Genomic DNA, 8,250 nt, shown 5'->3' with positions numbered 1-8,250 from the left:
TGTGTGTGTGTCCAGTGGTCATCTCCCAGCTGAGCTCTCCTGCTCTCCATCAGGCTATTTCTGTCTGCGAGTGGGCAGGATGGATGAAGAGCCGGAGGGAGGGAGAGGAGGAGGAGGAGGAGGAGGAGGAGGGAGAGCATGTGATGTATTTTCGTCCTCTGTTGTTTTGATCGACCTGTGTCGCTCGCAGAAGCTCTTTGTGTCGAATCTGTTTTCTACACAGCTCGCCATGAATTAATTGGAGCCGACTTCTGTGGGACAGAAAGAGAGTGATGCTGCTCTGCAGGAAGTAGAGAGTCTGTGGCTGCAGGGAGCGCAGAGCTGCAGGTTTTCAGGATGTTTCATTTGAAAAGTCGGGAGAGAAATGAGAATAAATTCTCACAATATGACTTCAGCACTGATCTACAAAACAACCAATGAATAAATCCATGAAGACGTCTTCAAATGTCTTACAAAGAAACCTCTTGAGTTCACTGTGATGCATATAAAGGAAGAGGTTATTCATAAACAGAGAGCATGATGAACACATTGTCACAGTGTGAACAGCTGCAGGAGAAACCACAGAAGAAGAGCAGAGGTCAACAGCTACAGAGCAACAAAGGAAATCTGAACTCAAGGAGGAAGTTTAGTTTACTTTGGGAGAAATCAATAAATACGACATGTCTGCATTATTTAATGTGTCTTTAAGTATTCAGAGCAGACTGATGTTGTGTAGATGTGTTCTGTAATCTTTCAAATAAAAGCATCCAGGATACAACATGTTGTTTAAACCAGTGGAGAAGAGCAACCGGCTGAACGTGAGATGCATGTGTCCGTATGTTCCTGCAGGCGATGGAATACAAACAGAACGATGGCAAAAGAGGCGAGAGAGTGAATCTCACGAGACATGAAACATATAAAGACTCGATCGTCTTTGTCAGTTGAATCAGAAACATCATGTTGAGCGACAATCTTTAAGTTTACATTTATGCAGTGGCGGGCCGTTCATACCTAGACCTTCAGTGATGTCCTACACAGTCCTACCTGAATTATTCCCCCTCTTAATACCATCATTATGACGCCATGGCTCTAGAAATTATGCATTTAGACAGAAACGCAGTATAACCGGGCGTTGCATCACCCTAACAACAGAGTTATATTAATATGTACGAAACATTTAGTTGTAAATAGCATTCCCAGCAGTACAATGTGCAGTGCCTCTCGGAGGCTGTGAGCCGGGGGTACCGCTCGTAGTTAGTGATTTGGAAGTGGCGGACAAACCCTTTTCCCAGCTGTGATAGGCTCGCTAGCGTCGGGGTTGGCCGTTCTCTTCTCACGATGTCTATCTTTTCTTGAAAAGCTCGTCTTGAAAATGGCGTTGTAATGATATCTGCGACCACATCGATCTCTTCTCCTCCTTCAGCCATTGTGGGTTGAAAAAAACAGCTTGTAGAAATCTACACAAATTAGCTCGTTCAAAGTTTGCTAGCTCTGCATAGCTCTGCCTCTCAATAGTGCGTATCCAATCAAAAGACGTGGACGTGCTGACGTTATCGTACGCCTGCTAGCTGACCCCGGTGTCCCCAACTCGACAGCTGATTGGTTAACGCCACAGTTTTGTCTCCGTTCACTTTAAGCTACAGGCGCCCGCACTGTTAGCTTCTGAAGGCCTCAGGGCAGATCTCTTGGACCCTGGCAACACATCATGGCTGAAATATGATTGGATAAAAGCTCTAACATAAAGGCCAGGCCTCCAAATCTCCATCTGAGGCTGGAAGCAGCGCAACCAAGAGGAAAGCTATGAAATGAAGAGAATAGACTATGGGGAATAATTTAATACATATTTGTGGAAAAATATATAAAAATTAAATGTATATTCTGATGATGTTTAGGCCAGCAGAGAAGGCCTTGCTGGCCCTGACGGCCCACCACTGCATTTATGAATACAAATGTTTAATACATCACTAATAATTGTATCTAAAAACAAATATATATATAAAAGGAATATTATGATCAATAACGAAGCTGCAAAGGTTTTCTCTGAATGTTCACCACAGAGCAGTTTGTGTCGTGTAACTTCCTCTCGTAGTGATTGGCAGGTTGTAAAGTCGAGTTCAGTACAAACATAAACGTGCGTCTTCCTGACATTTCACTGGAACAAGCTTGAACTTGAGAATTTAAATGTCAGCTTCCCATGAACACGTCAGTGAAACGTTATCTGCAGCATTAGACTGGAACTCGTCTCCACCTGCCTCTTGACTCATTGTCTGGTATGTGCAACAATCATAATGAGAAATTATACTTTCTTTACACGGCACTAAAACATCAATAAACATCTTTGATAGGGTTCCCTTCGGTTATTTATTTCCCATGAAATGTACAGGACAATATCCGGCTTTAATATTTATAAATCTCATGAAATGAATATTGAAGAAAAGTGATTCTGAATCAAGTTTCTTATCTTTAAAGCAACGTTTTGTTAGAATTTCACCCCAAAATAACAGCTTCAGAATCATTTGGATGCTACATGACTGATGCTGAGAGCAGCGTCTCCGTCGTACAATTTTCAAAAGTACTTTTTGGTGAAACTGGATCATATTTTAAAGTGAAAATGTTTTCCAGTTTTCCATCTGAGAGATACTTTATTAATCCCGAGGGAAATTTAAAAACTGCCTCGATGGGCAGATACGTTGACTTGTTGCTTAAGTAACGCTAACCGCTAACTACTGCTAACTGTAGCTGCCGTCAGCTGTTAGCTAGTTAGCTGTGCTACCAGGACTGCGAGCACCAGGGGAGTGTTGGTGATGACACCACTGGGAGGAGGATGCTGGTGCAGAGCGGTGCCAGAGACAGCAGACCGGGTCAATAATATAAACTAGCTTACTGTGTGTTGTGTTGTTGCACTTACTGGATGTTGGCTGTGATAGCAAAGTTGTTGACAAGCTCTTTTCTTATTTTAGGTGATGTAATCATACAAAATGCACATGTAACGTTTATGTCTGCGGTGGAGAAGACATTTGCACGATGAGACTTTCGGCACGACATTACAAATGTACCGAATCTCACAAGATGTTGCTTTAAAGCTCCAACATGCAGTGATGTTTGGAGACTTTTGCATTTCTGTCTCTGTGGATGTGCTTTTGTTGTTTCAACACTTCTGGATACTCGTTGGATTTGTAGAGTCACATGGTTGGTTGAGATTTGGGAGGTGTGTGACAGATGTTTCTGTACCTTTGCTCTTTTCTTCCTGAGGGCTGTGGCTCCTCCCACCTTTTGGATCAACTATCCAATAGATTTGCGATCCTGTTCAACCAGTTGTCCCTGAGAATGTCTCACCTGCTGTAGGTTCACCATGTGTTTGTCTTTTGCTCCACTTTTGACTTGTTGGTCTGTTTGCACATGAAAGGCAGCAAACCAGTTGTTGTGCTGCAGAAGCTTCTCTGGATGTTTGCGAGCACCTTTGCAGAAGAACGATTTCAGTCTTCGAGGGTTGGAGTCGTGCTGATGTTGAGGTCTGACTGAGAGCTGCCGGCTCACAGAGAGGCTGAGAGAGGCAGCAGCTGCTTCTCCTCCTGCTCCGAGGGAAACAGCTGCTTCTCTGGTGGAGAGCACCGCCTCAGGGACCACAGTGACACACACACACACACACAACACACACACACACACACAACAGAGCTTGCTTGTGTGCTGACAGGTCAGCGGGCTACCAGGTGTAGGTGGAGGATGGGTGAGAGGAGCTGAGGAGGAGGAGGAGGTGTAACTGATGGCTGCTTCTTCTTCCAGCCTTCAGCTCTTTGTAAGAAAAGGAAAATAAATAAATGAGCAAGACAAATGTCCGCTCCTTTTGTGGAGGACAAACTAAATCTTCCCTGCGGCTCTCCTCTGCTGCTGCTTCACAAACTCTAAATCAGAGATGAGATTACAAAACAACACCAGCACAAGACCAGGAAATGAATCCTGGGAAACAGTGAAGGCGCCCGGCCCACACGACACCGTGTGTCAAGCGGCAGAGGAAGGCAGGGAGCTGCTGATTTGCATATAAAATGTATCCGACTAAAAGTGTTGAGATGAGCGCTGAGCTCCTTTGAGAGGCGGAGAGTTCAATGCAAGAAAGCAAGTGGATGCACACAGCCTTGAAGACCCGTCCGCTGTATGACTGCGTGCGTGTGTGTGTGTGTGTGTGTGTGTGTGTGTGTGTGTGTGTGTGTGTGTGGAGATGATGTCCGACTGGAAATGGAGACGAACAATTTGACATTTCACACGCAGTCTTTTTCCAGCTACAGTTATTATTATTATTTTTTAGCGATATTAAAAACACAGGGTTTTCACGAGATGACTTGAATACGTCAATACAAGCGAGAGATTCCTTATTTAATAAGGACGGAGCAGATCCATCTTTATGAACACTGAACACGAGTGCAGCTACGCAAATACATGTAAATACTTTACAGTAAGCAGCAGCTCCTCACTTCATATCCAACGGAGCACACACACACACACACACACACACACACACACACACAGAGTAATGAAACAGTAAATCAAAATGGTGACAGGAAGTTGCCGAAGGCTGACAGGAAATGGAGAATCTCTCCAAGCAGTGTGTCTGTGTGTGTGTGTGTGTGTGTGAGCCTCATGTTAGCAACATTTGGACAGATGTGTAACTGATATTATTCAGATTCCTGACATTGTGACTCTTTGTCAGATGATTCAATCTACAGAACTCCTACCTCCAGACCGAATGAGTGAAATAACATGTCCGTTGATTTACAGACTTCTCTTTTCCAATGCAAGGCAATGGCATCACATGACGGACCCAGACGTTCTTATTCTACATAAAATGTGGGTTCTTGCTCTTCCTGGGGGGCTTTGCTGGTCCAGGTGTTAAGAGCTGCGGTGGTGTAACGACTCAGGTCTCGGGCTCAGCTGGAGGAGACTCCTGCATCGACCATCGGAGGCTGTTTCTGCCAAAACTCATCCACTGACCAAAACATTACAAATGTTACACTTCTGTTGGCAGCGTTCACTAGATGAGAACTTTAAAGCCGCAGCAGCAAACGTTGTGTTAGCGTTAGCATCCAGCGCTGATACGGCTGCAGAGCGAACAACACAGTTTACATTACATGCATACAAAACTATGTTCTAGTTAATGACTGGGTTACAATGGAAATGTAACAACTGTGAGATAATATGTAATATTACATCCTGACGTTTAGTTCGGTGCGTTATCCACCGGGGACCTGCAGGAAACTAAAAGCTTTATTTCACAGTGGAACTCACGGCGTCCTGCAGATCACAGACACTTTAGCTTCACAGCTCTAATGAGCCTCGTGCGGCTCTATTCTGCTTTGTGTGCAACATTAAAAACATTGGGACGCCTCCGGCTGCAGAGTGATTACAGTTTGAAACAAGAGGAAACACGACAAGTGTTTTTACTGTCGAACACAGATTCACTGTATCAGATGAAACCACATGAAAGGATCTGCACACAAAGTCAGACCTGCGCTCACAAAACCATTAACATTTCATATGATATTAGAATCACTGACCACCAAGAATAGGAATCAACTGGACCGTCTTGCGGAGGATCACACCAGCTGCGATGCCAAATTGGGCGTAAAGTCGAGATCCAATGGCGCCATAGAGCCAATAAAACATGGACGTAGTCTCCGTCTGATTTGTTGCATGTGAGACTTTGATCATTGAGGATTAGTCACTAAAATAAAAATAATAACTTTTTAATTAAAGGCATTGTTTGCCAGTCGGACACATAAGCAGCTTTGGTTTCCAGTTGTCATGTCTGATTGGGTGATGAGTGGAATCTGGATGAAACGTGTTTATGTTTCACGTCACTGAAGGATGTTGTTCCAGCATGACAGAAAAGATTTGGAGTTCATTTGGAGTTCGATTTAAACGTCTTCACTGCCTCTTCTGTCTCTGACAAAGACTTTATGTGAGATGTGAGAAGACAAAGTCTACAGCTTCTCTGTGAGGCGCTCCGGCTCCTTTTAAACAACCTGACGGGTCGAGGGCAGCTTTAAACGGGTGTCTGTAGGGGGCGCTACACACACTGTGGACTGTCTGAGATGTGTGTGCACTTTCTCTTAATGTGTGTGTCTGTGTTCGTTTCAGGTTCCAGCTGAGCTGAATACATTGTGTCAAAGTCCACTCCAGAGTGTCTGCACAAGGTAACACACACACACACACACACACACACACACACACAGAACCAATTTGTAATTAGTCTGCATGTGTGTGTGATGAATTCTTCGGTTTGTGCCTCCTGCAGTTGGGCCGCTACAACTGGTTAGAGACCACATCCATCATGAAAACACACGCACACACACACACACACACACACACACACGCACACACACACACACACAGACCACGGTGGTGTGTGTGTTTCTCATATTCTGTATCCATGGTTACATCTAGGGAAAGTTTGGTATTTGAAAATAATTTTACACACCTGATAGTGTGTGTGTGTGTGTGTGTGTGTGTGTGTGTGTGTGTGTGTGTGTGTGTTTCCGTATTTTTTAATGTGTCAGTTAAAGCAGCTAGAGGTCAAAAGGTCAAGCAGCGCTGCAGCTAACCCGCTAACTGATTAGTTCAGCTTGCTGCTGGCAACAAGGCTGACTGCAGGAGGTACACACACACACACACACACACACACACACACACACACACACACACACACACACACACACACACACACACAAACACACTCTGCCAAATGATGCCAGAGGCCCAGTAGGCTGCAGCATGCCATTACTCTCTCTCTCTCAGTGGATCTTGTTTCTGAGGCGCCTCAGTGGCTCAGTCACTGCACAAGTTGGAAACCTTAGCTAAACATGCTAACGTTAGCTAAGTATAACAGAATAAGCTGTACCCAGAGTCTCTGGGTACACCAGAAGTTGCTTTTCTCCAGTTCTGTTTCTCCAGTTGTTGGACACATGTTGAACTATTAAACTCCCTTTATTTACACACATGTTTCATATTTCCTGTTTAAATTACAACCAGAAAACATGCTAACATGCTACACTGTTGTACATTATACCTGCTAAACATTAGCATGTTAGCATGTTGATTAAAGATCCTCCGTTTATGAACTATCAAAATATTGTGTCCCTCTTTTTCTTGTAATAATAAATAAAGAATACTCAACAAAGTAATGAAAACATTAAAAAGCAGCTCTTTGACACCTGAAGGTAGAAATCTGCTCCAGAAGGTGCTCCAGAAGGTGCCCCCCCCCCCGGGAGGAACCAGCCTTTCCATCAGAGGGAGCAGATTAATCCGGATTAGTACATCACCACTTTACAAACACATATTCCACAGGACCTGATATAAAACCTAATTAAATTTGGACAGCTGCATGAAATGGGTTTAGGGAGCTCTCGTGATGAATTGCTCCGCTCTCCGTCAGCTCTGACACAAAGCAGAGTTCATATGAACAGAGAAGAAGAGCTGACATCAGACAGGTAAAAGGTAAAGCGTCAGAGTGCAGGAGGTGTCGACTCTGACACAAGATAAAGTATTTGTGGAAGCAGAAAAATAAGTTGTTACTCTGGATTGAGTTTTTTCTCCACCACAGCAAAGTTATCTGGGTCAAATAGCAGAGCTGAGCTTCTGCGATGCCTCCAGAGTCTCTCTGAGAAGCCCAACTGAAGGAAGGATGTGGCTGCAGGCTTCATTTATTATCAATGTTTACTCCCTTTCTTTCCCCCAGAGACACTTTATACAGCAGCACTAACAGCAGCAGCAACAGCAGCAGCAGCAACAGCAGCAGCAGCACTAACAGCAGCAGCAGCAACAGCAGCAGCACTAACAGCAGCAGCAGCAACAGCAGCAGCACTAACAGCAGCAGCACTAACAGCAGCAGCAGCAACAGCAGCAGCAGCAACAGCAGCAGCAGCAGCAGCAGCATTAACAGCAGCAGCAGCACTAACAGCAGCAGCAGCAACAGCAGCAGCACTAACAGCAGCAGCAGCAACAGCAGCAGCACTAACAGCAGCAGCAGCAACAGCAGCAGCACTAACAGTAGCAGCAGCACTAACAGCAGCAGCAGCAGCAGCACTAACAGCAGCAGCAGCACTAACAGCAGCAGCAGCAGCACTAACAGTAGCAGCAGCACTAACAGTAGCAGCAGCACTAACAGCAGCAGCAGCAGCAGCACTAACAGCAGCAGCAGCAGCACTAACAGTAGCAGCAGCACTAACAGTAGCAGCAGCACTAACAGCAGCAGCACTAACAGCAGCAGCAGCAGCAGTA

At 44.9% G+C, this 8,250-nt stretch overlaps 1 long non-coding RNA gene across 1 annotated transcript in view; it reads left to right on the top strand.

Moving 5' to 3' along the window:
• LOC115010580 (uncharacterized) overlaps positions 1–6,167 on the top strand; it is an 18,466-nt gene extending 12,299 nt beyond the window's left edge. Inside the window, exon 3 of the long non-coding RNA XR_003832491.1 lies at positions 6,112–6,167. This is a non-coding gene — a long non-coding RNA (uncharacterized LOC115010580). The remainder of the gene's footprint in view (positions 1–6,111) is intronic.
• The last annotated feature ends 2,083 nt before the right edge of the window (positions 6,168–8,250 follow it).

The sequence above is a fragment of the Cottoperca gobio genome, chromosome 7, assembly GCF_900634415.1.
Source record: "Cottoperca gobio chromosome 7, fCotGob3.1, whole genome shotgun sequence".
Taxonomy (NCBI): Eukaryota; Metazoa; Chordata; class Actinopteri; order Perciformes; family Bovichtidae; genus Cottoperca; species Cottoperca gobio.
Note: the sequence above shows the minus strand (reverse complement) of the source record. Positions and strands in the feature narration are given on the sequence as shown.